This window comes from Zonotrichia albicollis, chromosome 9, assembly GCF_047830755.1.
Source record: "Zonotrichia albicollis isolate bZonAlb1 chromosome 9, bZonAlb1.hap1, whole genome shotgun sequence".
In the NCBI taxonomy this organism is placed as follows: Eukaryota; Metazoa; Chordata; class Aves; order Passeriformes; family Passerellidae; genus Zonotrichia; species Zonotrichia albicollis.
In genome coordinates, this window is record NC_133827.1 from 40,903,324 (window position 1) to 40,920,558 (window position 17,235).

A 17,235-nucleotide genomic window follows, 5' to 3' on the forward strand; every position below is an offset into this window, starting at 1 on the left:
TAAAGCAAAGGGTTAAAAACAGCCGGGTGTCTGGCCCTCAGCCAAGAGCACGCCTGCTATTCTGCAAACACCCTTTAGTTACCATTTCTATTGTATCGGCCTGCTACACAGCCACAGACCCCCCCTGTCACTGTGAGATTTTATGAAAAATCCCTTCACCAGGATTTCTTCTCCTGGGAAGTTGGGAAGCTTCAGCTTCTCCTGTTTTGCTCCTCTGGAATGTGATTTGGAGAATTGTTTATCCAGCATGTGAATTGTTTTTAAATAATGGCCAATCCCAGCCAGCTGTGTCTGGTCTGTCACGGGTTTTTATTCTTCATTCTTGTTCTAGCCTTCTGATATATCCTTTCTTTGGTATAGTTTTAGTATATCATTTTCTTTTAACATAACAATATAAAATAATAAATCAGCATTCTGAAACATGGAGTCAATTCTCATCTCTCACCTTGTCCTGGGGACCCTCACAACACCCAACACCCTCATGCATAGTAAACATTTCCCCAAACACGTTTACATGTTCTTAACGAGGCACAACCACTTGTGATTTAAGCCAAAAGATTTATTTACCTTTCCAAGGTAATAATAATTTATTCACCTTTTCAAGGTGTAGAAAGCAAAGGGCTGAGTTCACCTCCCAGTCACCCTGTCATGAATTTGGTCAGGAACCATGGAAGAAAGTCAAAACAACCTCTCCAAACATGCAGGTATCATGTTGTGAATCAGTGCAGACTCCTCTGGGACACAAATCACTTCATTTCACTTGGTACATGTCTGTTCAGAGACCTGCCAAAAGAGAAATGTGATATTACATGAATCATGTTCAACTGCTCCAAACTCCTTTAGGTTCCTTGAAATCTGAGCACCTCAGGTTACCACAGTGGCTGTGAAAAACATGGTCTGAAATTACAGGGATTCCTTGGAAAAGCAGTTATGCAACCAATTGAAGAGTTTCAGTGATAAACTCGAGGATTTCAGTGACAAACTCAAGAGGTTTTCTAAAAAATTAGAGAGTTTCAGTGACAAATTCAAGGGATTTTGTAAAAACTCAAGGGTTCCAGGGACAAACTCGAGGATTTCTGTGACAAACTCGAGGGGTTTTGTAAAAACTCGAGGGTTCCAGTGACAAACTCCAAGGTTTCATTGCCACTTGAGGGAGCTCAAAGATAATTGTCCCTGCAGTGCCCCCTGGAGTTTCCTGATTCCAGGGAGACAATTTCTATCCACAGAACAGATAACTGTGGGGAGCAAAGCTAAATCGAGCCTGGGGTTGTGTTTATCTTGTTCTGTGTAACATCAGGCTCTTTGTCAGAGAGTGAGAAATTACAGCCATGCACCCAGAATATTTAACAGGAACAAAAGAAAGTTTTGCATTTGTAAATTCCCAGTATTTGCCTTTCCCCCATCACCTCCACCTTCCCCTTGGCTGGCTGTGATGTTCCTGTGAGCTCACATGCATTGCAGTGAGTGTTTACATCCCAGATAAATGCAGAAGATTGCTATTAAACTGAGGCTTTAGAATGTTGGTTACAGATGCAGTTGCTGCCTCCCCATAAATCAGAGCACTTAAAGTGCCATATGATGCCAAATGCTGTGGTTAGCAGCAGCAGATGGAGGAAATGCTGTGCACAGAACTTTATGGGGGCCATAAAACCCTCGTGGCCTCCCCTCCTTGCCCAGATCAGGTGCAGGGAGCGCTCAGGACAGCAAACACTCCCAGGAAACAAGGAAGAATTTCAGGGTTCAGCTGCTCAGAGGCAGTGCTGCCTTTGGGGAGATGCATCAAACTGCAGTGAAGCAGGAGCTGTGTTCCACATGATTAAACTGACTCCACCATCATTGCCCCATTATCCATTTCCTGAAGGAAAACTCTCATACTTCCCCCCAAAGGATGAGGGATCTGTCATACACGGGCATGCAAACAGTTTTTAACCCCTCCATGTGCTGAGGAATGGGTTATTACAAACCTCTGTGTCTCACTCAAACATGACTGGGTGTTTGTGCAGCATCCCAAGGCAAGTCTGACTTGTTCAGAGTGCTGGGAAGAGGCTGAGGAAGCGTTTCTGCCCTCTCGGAGAGCAAAGATCCTGGCTTAAGGAAGCTCCTGTGGCTGGGAGGGATCCAGTGCCACACACACAGCTCCTGCCTCTGCTGAGTGCCACGAGCACAGCTGGGGTGGGTTTGTGGCTCCTGCTGTTAATAGTGCTCAATATTGTTCTGATCCTCCCTGAGATTCACAGCTCCTCCCAAGGGCAGCTGCTGCCGGGCTCCTTCTCCAAAGCCAGCTCAGGTAATGGAGTGAAAACCCCCCCAGGAGCACCATTAATGATGTGCAGCTGCCAAGGCAGCACTTCCAGGAGATTGTTCTGATGTTCCAAACCAGGCTGGACAGGGTTTGGAGCTGCCTGGTCCAGTGGAAGGTGTGGGATGAGATGATTTTAAGGTCCCTTCCCACCCAAACCAGTCTGGGATTCTGTGATTCTGGGAATTCAGAGGGCTGTGGGGACTGTACCTGAATTTCTGGGTAACACTTGAACTTGGTTCCGTGCACAACTTTCCCTTTGTGCCTGTCTTCCTCAGGATACACAAATTCCTCCTGGTGGACCTTAACAGTGCTAAGTTCTAAAAATCCCCAGGTGATTTGGTGGAAATAGTGAACAACAACAGTTCCTGAGAGCCACTGAGCATTTCCATAGTTCATCTTTGAAAAGATGAATGTTTCCCTTCTCAAACATTCACACTTCTTAAAACTCTCATGTTTCTTCCAGCAGAATGGACATGAAGGACATGAAGGGTTCCAGGACATGGAGGGTTTCAGGACATGAAGGATTCCAGGACACGAAGGGCTCCAGGACATGAAGGATTCCAGGACATGAAGGGTTCCAGGACATGAAGGGTTCCAGGACATGAAGGGCTCCAGGACACGAAGGGTTTCAGGACATGAAGGGTTCCAGGACATGAAGGGTTCCATAGCTCAGCCCTGGAATTTCAGGAGGGAGCTGTGATCCTGACTCAGATGCTGCAGGGTGGTGCCACCCAGGCTCAGTGCCCTGGGAATGAAGTTCCCACCCTGGCCAAGGGCTCTGCTCCCCTGCCCTGGCTGAAGGCCAAGGAGAGCTCACTGTCCCAGGGCTCCTCATCCTCTGGAGAAGGCAGTGCTGGAATGGGTGCCAGAGGGAGCTGCTCCCTGGCAGTGCATCCCTGCAAGCACAGGAACCCTCCTGTTCCCACAGCCAAGGACCCAGCTCCTCTCCCCAGGCTCCTGCAGGCCCTCTCAGCTCTGTTCTCTCCCTCAGTTCCTCCATTCCCAGGCACATCTCCTGCTCTTGTCCTGCCCAAGGCTGAGCATTTCTGCACATCCAGCAGCTCCTCCTCAGGCATTTCCTCTGCCCTGAACTCTGCTGGAGCCTTTCCAAGACCTGCCTGAGGTGGGCTGGAATTCTTCCCTTCTCTCTGCTGCAGCCTGGAGAACTTTCCAAGCAAACAACTTTGATTCAGTGGCCCTGTTGTTCCCTGAGCTTGAATTCCTTTGATGATACACCTGATCCCTCACTTTCAATTCATTCCTCCCCTCAGTGGAATTCCTTCTCACCAGCTCTCCCAGGCCTTGGAGCTGAGGAAATTCAAGTAAATTCTATCCCTGTAGTTGACATGGCTATGTTAAATATTCTCACTGGGTTGAGACGGTTTAAAATAAAACCAAAAATGAAAAATCACAATTATTCCAATAATCCTGAGTCATCTCCACATATCCAGCCTTATCTCTGAGTATGAAGCTTTGCTTCATAACCCAGGAAAGTGATACCACGGGGAAAAAATACAGAAAGCTCTAATTTTGAGGAAAAGAGAAAAGGTGGGAAAGGGGGAGCATAATCATTTCCTTATAGGCAAAGAATTGGAAACAAGCTGGAGAGGGGAGGAAAAAAGCATTTCACAAACTGATAATTCAAATTAGAGGATAAGAAATTCTGCCTAAGTATTTGTTAAAGTAAGGGGCTGGAGAGTGAGGTGAAATGCAATTTTCTTTTTCATTTCCTTCAAAGAGTGAATGAGAAATTATTCTGCACAGCAAGAAAAAAAATCCCTTGTGATCTAATTCTGAAAATATATTGTTTCCTTTAGAAGCATCTTGCTCAACACTTGATTTCAGTTTCACTGACAGATTACAATTCTTTGCATTTTTATATCCCTGACCTCCCCACCTTGTGGTTTCCCAGTGCAAACAATTTCCTCAGTATCATTCATGGCCTGGCAGAAGGAAACGAGAGTTGTTCCCCATAACTGACAAGTGAATAAATCCAGGTGAGTAACTGGAATACTCCCCTCACCTTTCCTGGCACCACAGCCAGCTCATCCCCCTCAGGAAACGTGAAGGGAGTTATTCCTAACCCAGAGTGTCAAGGAAAGGCCATTCCAGCTTCCCTGGCTTGGAAAATCTGTCATTTCTTAGGGAGCTCCAGGACTCACCTTCCTCCCTCAAGGCAGGGAAATGGTGCTGGGCTTTCACCACCTGGCTCTGAGCTGCTCCTGGGCTCCACATGTCCTTGAAAAGGTGGAGAAGAACAGAATTCCTTGAAAACAACCTGGTTTGAGCAGAGGGAAATGAGTAAAGCAAGTTCTAGATGGTTTTAGTGGAGATTTTGCTGTGCTTGGAGAACCTTTCCCTCACAGCTTGGTTTATTTCTGTATTTACCTTTTCCATTTAGGCAAATCCTGAATTCCACCCACCCCTTACCAGCAGCACAAGGAACTGATCCCAGAGATGTGGGGGGCACATGGGATTTCACCTCTCCCTGCTTCCAGTGGGAACAACATTCCCATTGATATTAATATTGAAATTACTGAATTGCACATATAAACCAAATATTTAAATGAATTGTACATATAAACCAAATTCTCCTTGCATGGGGGAGGAAATCCCACCACACTGACCTGGCATGGACAGCTCCTGTGGAATCTGCTTTGGTTACACTCAGAGGAGCTGGAACCCTTTTGAACAACAAGTTCTTTGTCCTTTTAGAATCATCCCAGAATCCCAAAGGTTGGAAAAGGCCTCCAGGACCATCAGTCCAGCTGTTAACCCAGCAGTAAATCACATCCTCAGGATTTTTAAACACTTCATGGATGGGGACTCCACCACTCCTCACATGGCAACCAGGAGATGAAGTCAGATTAGAAGAAATTGGAGAGAAAATAAATGAAGTTTTCTTTTTCTCTCTTATCTGGAAGGCAAATACAGCTTTTGGGTTGGTTTTTTTTTTTTTTCCCCTGGAAATTTGAGATCCACAACCACAAAGCATTCATAGAAAATCAGCTCCAAGTTCAAATATCTGACATCTGACAACAAGCGCCAAGGGCAAGGCTCTGGAAAGCGATAGGGAATGGAAAATGGGGAGGGAAAACTGAACTCAGGAAAAGGAACAGATAAAAATCCTGCTTTAGAGAGCCAGGCCAAGTAAGGACATCCCATCCTGCAGCTGGAGGGTTTGCTTCCTTGTGTGAGCTTGCTGGCAAAGCCTGAGCTCACCCTTCTTATGTTGCACCCCAACAATGGGAGCTCTGGGGCAGCCTTGGCTGCAGCAGCCCCGGCTGAGCTCCCTGGATCCAGCTGACACGAGCCCTCTGGGAAAGGACCTCGTTCCTTGGGGACTGATTGCACCCCTGGGCTCTGCTGGGGGGTTTGCCTTGGCTCCCCTGAGTTTACATGCCCACCAAACGAGGAGAAACAACTGCTGAGGGCTTTTATAGCTGCTTGAAATCTGATTGCTGCAGGGAATGAGAGCCAGCAGATGCACGGGAGATAAGGGCTGGGAGGAGCACTCTGAGCCCTGCTCTGCTGCTGGGGAGGGGATGGCAGCACCCCCAAACTCAGATCCCAGCTCTGACACTCAGGGTCTCCAAATCTGCATCCTCAGGAATCCAAACCCTTCTTTTCCAAAGTCACTTCACCAAAGTCACTCTGCAAATTGCTCATAATTCATCAGCTTTGTATCATTTTTTGTTTGGAATTCACATGTTAAGTTTTCCTTTTAAGGCTGCCTGTTCCTTCCCTGCTGAGCATTCCTGCCTCCAGCCCGAGCTGTCCCAACATCATTTCAGCTTCTACTCCTCACATTCCCAGCCCATTTTGCTGCACTTTCTGCTCACCAAGCAAAACTGGAGCTTTTCATAAGCTTCTTACAGTGACACCTGAAAGAGCAGTGCTGCTGTCAGCACATTCCCAGCCTTCCTTCCCTGGGAATATTTCCCAGAGCCGGCCTCACACCCTGTGTGCCCCAGAGGAAAAGTGATTTCCCCACCAGGCTGGAGGGCTGGGATTCTCAGGGAGTTGCACCCAGCAGAAAATGCCTGAGAGTGGCTGTGGGTGGAGTCCAGCAGCTCCTCCCTTGTGGCCCAGCAACCTTCCCCAAACACCGAGTGCTTCCAGGAAATGGGAAACAAACACAAATCCCTCGGGATTGGGAAGAGGGCCTGGATGAGTCACTGCCCTCCATAGACTTCTTCAAGGAAATGAGGAAAAATAAATGAGTTCCAGACAGCACAAGTGGCTCCCTGGGGCCTTGGCTGGGGTCTGTCCTGCAGCCACAGCATCCCAGTCCCTGTGGATGCAGTGCCTGGCCCGGTCCAACTTTGGGGCTGGAAGAAAAGCACCAGCAAACAGCTCTGCTGACACAGCAGCCTGCGGTGGATCTGCAAGGAAACCTTTGTGCTGCTGCAATGCCCTCCTGGTTGCTTTGTGCACTCTGCAAACAGATTTGGCAAGCAGGCATTGTTACCCTGGGATCCTCCTGCAGGGTTTATTCAGGGTGTTTAATACCTGCCACAGCCATCCTGCATTTCTCTGAGCTGGCTCTAAATGCTGGCCCTGAAGTGACAATTTATTGTTGGTTCTGTTGGCTCAGGATAAGCCTCAAAGCCAATAATGGGTATTAAAGTGCCACTCCCAAAGCGTTCCTGTCCCAAAGTGTCCCTGTCCCAAAGTGTCCCACTCCCAAAGTGTCCCTGTCCCAAAGTGTCCCACTCCCAAAGTGTCCCATTCCCAAAGCGTCCCAGTCCCAGTATCCCACTCCCAGTGTCCCAATCCCAAAGTGTCCCACTCCTAAAGTGTCCCACTCCCAGAGTGTCCCACTCCCAGAGTGTCCCACTCCCAGAGTGTCCCACTCCCAGTGTCCCACTCCCAAAGTGTCCCACTCCCAGAGTGTCCCACTCCCAGAGTGTCCCACTCCCAGAGTGTCCCACTCCCAAAGTGTCCCACTCCCAAAGTGTCCCACTCCTAAAGTGTCCCATTCCCAAAGTGTCCCACTCCCAAAGTGTCCCACTCCCAAAGTGTCCCACTCCCAGTGTCCCACTCCCAGTGTCCCACTCCCAAAGTGTCCCACTCCCAAAGTGTCCCACTCCCATAGTGTCCCAGTCCCAAAGTGTCCCACTCCCAGAGTGTCCCATTCCCAGAGTGTCCCACTCCCAAAGTGTCCCATTCCCAGAGTGTCCCATTCCCAAAGTGTCCCACTCCCAAAGTGTCCCAGTCCCAGAGTGTCCCATTCCCAAAGTGTCCCAGTCCCAAAGTGTCCCATTCCCAAAGTGTCCCATTCCCAAAGTGTCCCAGTCCCAAAGTGTCCCATTCCCAAGGTGTCCCACTCCCAAGGTGTCCCACTCCTAAAGTGTCCCATTCCCAAAGCGTCCCACTCCCAAAGTGTCCCATTCCCAAAGCGTCCCACTCCCAAAGTGTCCCATTCCCAAAGTGTCCCACTCCCAAAGTGTCCCATTCCCAAAGTGTCCCACTCCCAAAGTGTCCCACTCCCAAAGTGTCCCATTCCCAAAGTGTCCCACTCCCAAAGTGTCCCACTCCCAAAGTGTCCCAGTCCCAGAGTGTCCCATTCCCAAAGTGTCCCACTCCCATAGTGTCCCACTCCCAAAGTGTCCCAGTCCCAAAGCGTCCCACTCCCAAAGTGTCCCATTCCCAGAGTGTCCCATTCCCAGAGCGTCCCACTCCCAAAGCGTCCCACTCCCAAAGCGTCCCACTCCCAAAGCGTCCCATTCCTAAAGCGTCCCACTCCCAAAGTGTCCCACTCCCAAAGTGTCCCATTCCCAGAGTGTCCCGCTCCCAGAGTGTCCCGCTCCCAGAGTGTCCCGCTCCCAGAGTGTCCCGCTCCCAAAGTGTCCCGCTCCCAAAGTGTCCCGCTCCTAAAGTGTCCCACTCCCAAAGTGTCCCATTCCCAAATTGTCCCACTCCTAAAGTGTCCCACTCCTAAAGTGTCCCACTCCCAAAGTGTCCCACTCCCAGAGTGTCCCACTCCCAAAGTGTCCCACTCCCAAAGTGTCCCATTCCCAAAGTGTCCCTGTCCCAAAGTGTCCCCCCCCAGGGCTTGGGGATGCTCCTGTGGTTGTTCCCATCACCTCTCAGCTAAGGGATGAGCCAGCAAAACCAGATAAAATCTCTGCAATTCCTGTTCTGACCAACAGCTGGGAAGGTGCCTGAGCCCCCAGGCACTGCTGGCTCCATAACCAGGCTCTCTCTGGGTGGGAATCATGGAGTGGTTTGGGATGGAAGGGCCTTAAAGCTCCTCCAGCCCCACCCTGCCATGGCAGGGACACCTCCCACTGTCCCCAGTGTCCAGCCTGGCCCTGGGCACTGCCAGGGATGCAGGGGCAGCCCCAGCTGCTCTGGGAATCCATCCCAACCCTGCCACCCTCAGAGGGAGCAATTCCTTCCCAAGATCCCATCTAATTCTCTCCTCCATTAGTTTAAAGCCATTCCCCCTTGTCCTGGCACTCCAGGTCCCTGTCCAAGGTCCCTCTGCAGCTCTTTCAGGCTCCCTTTAGGTCTTGGAAGGCTCCAGTTAAATCCCTTTAAGTCCTGGAATTCCCAATTAAATCTCCCCAGATCTTTTTCTTTCTCCAGGCTGGACACCCCCAACCTTCAGGCAACAGTCTGAGAAAAGTCTCCTGCAGCCAGCTGCAGAAAAATGCACAACTATCCAACAGCTTCTCAAATTCTGCATTTTTTGTTAATTAAATAAATTGATCAGGGAACCCACATTGCTTTATGAGCAAGACTGACCTGAACCAGACTCTCCTAAACTCCTGCCCCTTCCTTGCTTTGGAAAGGAAACACAGCAAATGGAAAGATGGAAACACAGCAAAAATAAAAGAAGGAAGAATTGATTTGGTTTGATTTTGGTATTGATCTTCTACCCCCTGACATTTCTTTTAACACACAACCTGTTTCTCTTTCAGCTCACTGAAACCTTCTCTGACTGCAGTGATGGCACCTCCTGAGCCAGGCTTCTCTTGCTCTGTGTCAGAATTGTTTTCTGTTCCACTCACAATGAGCAATGAGATCATTCCTGCCAAAACTCTGGGTGAGTTCAGCACAGGTGCTGTGACTCTTCCCCTGGGAGTGCCAGGCATTTCCTCCCCAGCCATGTGAAATATTAACATCACTCCCCTCCCTTTGAAGAGTCTGGCTAAGAAATGGCAAATCAAACCTGAATCAAATTCGGGTATAAATGAGGTACCTCTGAAACCCTGCCATCACCACAAATATGGAAAGCTGATCATCAGAGTTAAGAAGGCTGGAAAAACAATTCATTAACAATAAATCTCTGACCTTTGGAGCTGTTGGAATCAGTGTAAGTCCCCCGGCAGCAGGAAAGGATCCTGAGGTTCCCTGTGCCTCCCAACGGTGTCCCTGCAATCCAGGAGTTTTCCATGGTCACCATTCCCCTGGGGCAGAGGCTCTGGAGCCAGAGGATCCAGCAGGGCAGGGAGAAGGGCTCTGTGCTGATGGAGCATTTCCCATCATTGTGCTGGAAATGCCCTCAGCACTCACTCCCCTCCATTGTTCTCCTCTGGAACCGAGGGCAGCCAGGATGAGGGAAAGAAGGAAACCAAAATGTCAACACAGGTTGGAGCTTTCTGCAGGGAAACTCTGCAAAGGCTTGCACAGAAAAAAGGGAAAGTTCTCCCTTTTTCCTCTATGTAAGAATTTCCCTTAAACTTTCTCTATTTGTTTGGACAATTAAACACTCAATTAAAAACCCTTTCAGAGGGAAAGGTGGATGATATCAGGGATTCACCCACAATATCACTTCAATCATGGGTTACATCTCTCTCATTAAATACATGTATATGTTGATTTATAATTTATATAGATGTGGCACTGTGGTGTTTGTCAACACATCACCAATTTAAAGAGACCTATATTTAATAAAAAAATTATAGCACCAGGCTCTTAACTGGCAGCAAATTATTTAATCTGGGATAACTTCATCCATTTCATCCATACAAATAGTTCAGCACACTCTGTAACACCAATACCTGGAAGAATAAAATTCCACAATTCTGGCCCCATCCCAGAGAGGAGTGACAGGGCTGAGCTCAGCATGCCCTGTACTCAGCATGCCCTGAGGGATGCACCAGAAATGCTGCCAGGGGCACCCAGGTTTGCTGGTTTTCCTGTCAAGTGAGAGTTTGCAGGAGAGACAGCAAAAGAAATTGGGAACAGTTCATGTCTCAATGTCTATTTAATGTCTAAATGGTGGCTCTGGCTTGGAAAATGGGCCTTTGGTACCTTCAGATGTTCACAGAATTATGGAACTCCAGACTGGATGGGTTGGAAGGGGCATTAAATCTGTCATTCCCAGCCCTGGCATGGCAGGGACACCTCCCTCGGCCTTGGCACTGCCAGGGATGCAGGGGCAGCCCCAGCTGCTCTGGGAATCCATCCCAGCCCTTCCCCACCCTCCCAGGGAGGGATTTGGGTTAAAAACCATGTCCAGGATGAGTTAATTAATTTTTTTTTCCAAAGAAAAATGCCTCCAGAGTTGTGGAATTTTATTCTGTGCCCTCTCCACAAGCTGCTCCTGGGGCCTGGCATGTCTGGAAGTCCCTTGGGCAGCTGCTGGATGGATCAAAGCACGCTGAGCTCACAGCTCTCACCCTTCCCTTGGAGCTTGTACAGGATCAACACTGGCCAGGCACTCCACACTCATGAAAGCACCACACTGCCCACACTGAGCTTTGGAAAAGCTGAGATTTCACCAGATTTTTACATCCAAAGGTTCAGCTGGGCTCCCCCATCCTCCTGCTGGTTAAGGCTGTGGAGAAATAAACACAGCGGTGCTGATACATTTCTTGAGGAAACAAGGCCATGTTTGTCCAAACACCGTGACTAATCCAGGGAAAAAGATCCTTTTCTCAGAAGTTCTGGGAACACACAGTGATGCAGAACAGAACAAAGGAGGAGTTATTGCTAATCACAACCAAGAAAATGAGATTATTGTGAGGTAATTCACTGATCAAAGTGAGATGAGAGAAACCAAACCACGCATCAGTATGGAAATGAGATTTTACATACATTAATTACTTAAAGAACTGCACATAGTTGCTCTGTTTTAATTCCATGTCCATCTAATCCTCAGACTAAAATGCAATCCTGGTTGATTTTTAAGTCCCAGGAGTGGTGCCTACAATAACCAAATATGAACTTTGCAGTACAGACAAATCACAATGTGGATTTGGATTTGTTCTGTGAAATAATTGTAGGGGTTCCTGAAGACTAACCTGCCTTTCCTGCTGTCAGGGTGCTCAGTCTGCTTCAATCACCTGGTTACTGGAAATCCTGCAGAAGAGTGAAATTAAAAACCTGCAAACTGTCATCACACACTTTATAGGGTGAGCTGGAAATTGGGTAATAGAATCCCAGAATCATTAAGGCTGGAAAAGATCTCCAACATCATCAAGTTCAATGAATAATTCCATGAGTAATTTATGTATCTACTGACATAAATACAGGCTGTGTTTAACTTTGAGCAAACCTTTAAAAAACCTAAGTACAAAATTTGTATGTGAAGATAAAATGCCTCATTTAAGTTAATTAATCTCCCTGCAACACAAATTCTTCTTAAAACACAATAAACAATAAATTCTACCTGTTTTCCACTCTAAATAACATCCCCAGCTCCTCAAGGAAGGTCTCAATGAGGAATATTTTTGTGCTTTATTTTGTCTAAGAGCTGTTAACAATTCTGAAATCAATAACGTTGGGATCCCCTTTGGGGTGTGCCCAGAGCAGTGACATTTCAGGGCTGTCCCCACAGGGGTTTCTGTCCCTTCTGGGTTTTGATGAAAGGAACCTCAGAGCTCAGCATCCCCAGCTCCTGGAAAGGGGCACAGAGAGGGGACAGAGAGGGTTCCATGAGCAGGACATGGAAAATTCCTTTCTCTGAGGGGCCACTGCCACCTTGCAGAGAGGGGTGGCTGCTGAGACAGTGCTGGGGAATTTTGGTGAGAATCCCTCTGCCGTCCTCACCTTGTTCCAAACATCCCTGAGGCATCCCCCCCTCGCTGTGCAAATATTTAATGCCTTCTCCAAACATTGTGCAACCAAACACCTCCCAAGTTATTGTGCTGTTGCAGCCCTTTCACAGGGACGTGCACTGAATCTTTACAGAATCAGTGTCACAAAGTCAGCATTACAAGGGGACTTTTGTTGCTGTCAGGTAAGTAAATGTTAGCCTCAAACAAATTAAAGTTTTGTGGGGTGAGGGGGTTGTGCCTTCACATCCATCACCTGCCAGCAATTCCACCTGGGCAGTGCTGGAGGTTTCATTGCAGATTCCCATCTTTTAGGGATCTGCCCAAACATCTCTGGAGAGGCAGAAGTGCTGCAAGAGCTGTCCAACAACCAAACATCCCAGCTGAGCTCCCCTGTGACAGCCAGCAAGCACTCCAAAAGGCAAATATTCCCCTCAGCAGCTCAGCTCCAAAGGGCTGCTTTAATTACTGTTTGTTTTTAAACAGGCCTGAGCATGATCCCACACGCTTTTGTTACAGTTTCACGAGGCACCACGGTGATTTCAGGTTATTAACAGGGATTATTTACTGCCCATGTTTATTCCTGGCTCTGGGTGATGGCAGCTCACTGGCCATGGAAGGGATTTGTTTGTCTGGAAAGGTTTCTCTGTTCCAGAACAGCTCCAGGATTCAAAGGCAATTATCCCAGAGAGGTTTGCCAATGTTCTGTATCACGGTGATCATCTGCAATGATTGACTCCCTGTTTATAACCCATGTCCTCTCACTTTCCTGGGTAAGGTCGTGGCAGATTCATTCCAACTTCCTTGCAAAACAACTTTTGGGGAAGTGCAGTAAAAGAGGATCCTGTAAATGCTGACGGGCTTGGAGTTTCTGAGCTTCTCTGTTTCACTGGGTTCACCAGGGGATTTTTCTGTGTGGGAATGTCTGACACTGCAGAAGTGTTGGTTTGAGACAGTAAAAACCCCAAACTGAATGAAATGGGGCACTGAAGGTGACTTCACACCATGAACCTTCAGGCAACAGCAGCAGAAGTGCTGGTGGATAATTCACTGGGAAAGTGGGAACAGCAGCTAAGAGAGCTCAGAAACTTCCTGGTGCCATTTCAGATGTGCAGGACCTTGGCACACATTTTAAACCCAACATAAAAACACACAAAATAATGCAAACAGCATCAATGAGCTTGGTTTTGGCCAGAAGGTGTTACCAGACCTTCCTGGCTGACTCAAATATTGTCCCTTAAAAGTCAAGTGCTGGGGTCACCTAATTATGGCCCTCTGGTACCTGAAAGGAGCTACAGGAAAGATGGACAATTTGCAAGGGCCTGGAGTGACAGAACTGCTGCTGACACAAAATACAAATATTTCTTAAAAAAAAAAAATCTTATTTGTGATTTAAAGCTAATCAGAAGCCTTCAAACCCAAATTTTCCTGGAAAAAATGAGCCTCACTAAATCAATACCCATATTTTATTCCTATAGGTAAGGTCAGTCCAGCAAAGCATTAAAAGGTGACCAATTCATGGTTTAGCCAGCAAAATATTTGGAGAGTCATTAAAAACAAATTCTTGGGATTAATTATTGAGACTAAATCCCAAATCAGTTAAAATCAAGTAACAGAACTTGTTCATAACTACAACAAGATGGTGAAGTTAAAACTGGAAAAGTTGCACAACCAAATAAAGTGAGTTTTGTCCAATTTCACTGTATTAAATTACAGACAGCTGGTAATGATTGTGAGCCAGTGAGGTCTGGTGTATACAGAGGATATAGAAATCGCCTCCAAATATGAAACTAATTAGAGATAATTGGCACTGAACAAGCACTTGATGTATGAAAAAGGAAAATGCAAACCTCAGAATGCTTTTCAGAGCCACTGCCTGCACCAAGCCTCGCTTCCAGCTCCAGTGGGTCCAAGTCAGCTGTGGCAGAAGTGTGATGCAAACCTTGGGAGCTTCCCAGAATGTCCTGGCTCCTGCAGGGGGTGGAGAAGGGGACAGGGAGGGAGCTCTGTGAGATGGAGCTGGCACCAGCTCTGCCCTCCTTGGGCTGCAGCAAAGGATGTGGGATGAGAGGGGAAAATACTGCCAAGGACAAAACCTACCTGCACCACATTCTGATTAACCAGAATACACAGAATCATGGAATGGTGTGGGTTGGAAGGACCTTAAATCCCATCCAGCCCCACCCCAGCCATGGCAGGGACACCTCCCAGTGTCCCAGCTGCTCCAAGCTCCAGTGTCCAGCCTGGCCCTGAGCACTGCCAGGGATCCAAGGGCAGCCACAGCTGTGCCAGGGCCTGCCCACCCTGCCAGGGAATTCCCAATTCCCAATGTCCCACCCATCCCTGCCCTCTGGCAGTGGGAACCATTCCCTGTGTGCTGTTCCTCCATCCCTTGGAAATAGTCCCACTCCATCCTTCCTGTAGCCCCTTCAGAGGAGGCCTCAGTGAGGTCACCCCAAAGCTCCTCCAGGCTGAGCAATCCCAGCTCTCCAGCCTTTCCTCCCAGCAGATCCGTGCCTCTGATCATCCTCAGGCTCACTCCAGCAGTGGATGCATCCCCCAGGGCAGGCAATTCCCCTCAGCTCCTCTGGTTCAGCTCTGACACACGGCACAGCTTCATTTCACCAAAGAGCCTGAAGCAACCTTGGCTCTTGGAGGATGCACTTCCAGCTTGTAAGGGTCCAAAACCCTCAGAACTTAACGGAAATACATTTCCTAAATGTTGTGGAAGCACAAAACCTTGTGCTTGTACACATTTACAAACATGCCCCAGCCTTGACCTGGACCTGTTCAGCGCATGAACTTTTGTTTTTCCCAAGTCAAACTGTTTTGTAAATTCAGATGCAGGGCAGATTACGGCAGGGTAGGAAACTGCCCTGGGATTGTCCCTGCTGTGTCACAGGGCTCAGTGTCCTTGTCACACTGGGTTATTCGCGGGAGGAAGGGAACTGCCCTGTCACTGGGACAGCAGGAAAAGGAGGAGAAGGCGAGGGGGAAGGAAGCGCACCCAGAGTCAGGGATGGGGACCCAGGGCTCGGCTCTGAGCCTGGCAGGCTCCTTGTGACAAACCTTAGAGCCTTTTACCTTTGTTTATCAAACTCCCCCAGCATGGAAGGCACCGAGGCTGTGAGTGTGAAACCCCCGCGCAGGGCGGGTTTATCTCCTTCCCTGGGCAGCGTGAGCAGGAGCAGCTCCCTCCCCACCGCACCCAGCCGACATCCTGCACCAAAGGTTCCTCACCGGCCATCCCCGCTCGCCTGGCCCTGATCGGCGCTTCCTGCGCTCCCACGGCATTCTCGGCGCCCGTCCCACGCCCAGCGCGCTGCAGGAAGGGCAGGACGGGGACAGAGGGACACGAATGGCACTGCCGCGCCCCTGCCAGGGCCAGGAGGGCAGGCAGCCCCGGGATCCCAGCCTGAACGGGGCATCAGCGCTGCCCCCTCTGCGCGGATAAACGAGAAAATGTTGGTTTCTTCCACAAAAGTACTGGAGACAAACAGGGCATGTGTCCCAGTAAGGAAAATATCATCCTTCAGCTGGCCTTGGCACCAGCAGGGACATCTTCCACTAGTCCAGGTTGTTCCAAGCCCCCTCCAGCCTGGCACGAAAAGATACAAACCATTAATTACAGAATCTGTTTCAGCAGGGAAAATAATAATCAATGAATTCAGGAAAGTTAGCTGGATGGTATAAAAACTGTAATAAAGAATTATATAGGTTATACCTATATAATACATATATAGGTATATACCTATACCTATATATTATATAGGTATAACATGATATAGTAATAAAGGTTATACCTTTACTGTAATAACTCTTGCCCTCACTTAGGAAAGCCTCAGAAACACTAAACTTCCAGTTCTGTGAAAAAGCATTCCAGTAATAAAAAGAGACTTTAAGCTCCACAGGAGACAGTTAGAGTCCTTAAGCAGAGTTTTGATTTAGTTTTGATTTACTTCTCTGAGGTCCCAACCCTGAAACCTGCCCCAATACTCATGCAGAGCACAAAAATAGATTCCCAGCTGCACATACAAACCCCAGTCTGCTGGGATGGTAATAGAGCAGGTCATTAAAAATCAGCTTTTTTAACACAGGAAGTGCTGCAGCCTTTTACATTTTACCACATTCAGTCTCTCCAAAGGAGATGCTTCCAGGAGGAGCAAGGCAACAAGCCCACTTGTATCCCAAACATCATTTTAAGGGAATCTGGCTGCTCTCTTGTTGATTTTCTTCATGTTACCAAGACATGACTGTACTGGTTCCAAAAACTTCACTAAGTGAGATTTATCCCAGAGATGAATGCTTCTTGTGCATTGTGCTTGGAATATTTCAGCTGTGTCCCAGGCAAAGCGTGCCATGGTCTGAGTAAGGCTCTGGACTTTTGGGAGGTGTTGAGTTGTGGTAACACTGAGAAGGAGCTAAGTGTGTTTTTGCAACCATTACCTGTGTGTGCTCTGATCTGTGTCAGGATTGCACATCTGGCTCGAGCTGCAGGCTCCCTTCAGACAAATCCTGTGACCCTCAGTGCCCCTGGCTCCCCTCAGAACCCCTGGTCCTGCTCAAGTTCCAGCATTTTTCAGGTCCCCCTGACTCCCAACCCTCCTTGAGTACCCCCTGTCCCCCTCACATCCTCTCAGATCCCCTGATCCCCCCTGAGTCCTCTTGGCTTCCCTTAGGGCCCCTCAAATCCCCTGGTCCCTCTCAAGTCCCCTTGGCTGCCCTCCAAGTCCTCAGTCCCCCTAAAATCCTCCTGGTTCCTCTCAGAACCCCTGGTCCCCATCAAGTGCTGCAGGCTCCCCTCAGTATTGACACCCCTTAAATTCCTCTGGCTCCTCTTGGAAGTCTCAGACCCCCTCAAATTCCCCAGCTCCCTTCAGCACCTGACACCCCTTAAATTTCCCCGGCTCCCCTCAGAAACCT

The 17,235-nt window shown here is 48.4% G+C and overlaps 1 long non-coding RNA gene across 3 annotated transcripts; it reads right to left on the minus strand.

The window, feature by feature from the left end:
• Nucleotides 1–502: 502 nt before the first annotated feature.
• On the minus strand, nucleotides 503–16,906 carry LOC106630139 (uncharacterized). Of its 3 annotated transcripts, none has more exons than XR_012581699.1 (6): nucleotides 15,553–16,906; nucleotides 14,163–14,283; nucleotides 11,560–11,617; nucleotides 9,605–11,093; nucleotides 4,465–4,540; nucleotides 504–783 (listed from the first exon to the last, which is right to left on the minus strand). It is a non-coding gene; the product is annotated as an uncharacterized LOC106630139 (long non-coding RNA). The 3 variants fall into 3 exon arrangements; XR_003382401.2 differs by having other exon boundaries at nucleotides 508–783; nucleotides 9,605–9,845; nucleotides 10,936–11,617; XR_012581698.1 differs by having other exon boundaries at nucleotides 503–783; nucleotides 9,605–11,617.
• Nucleotides 16,907–17,235: the final 329 nt, after the last annotated feature.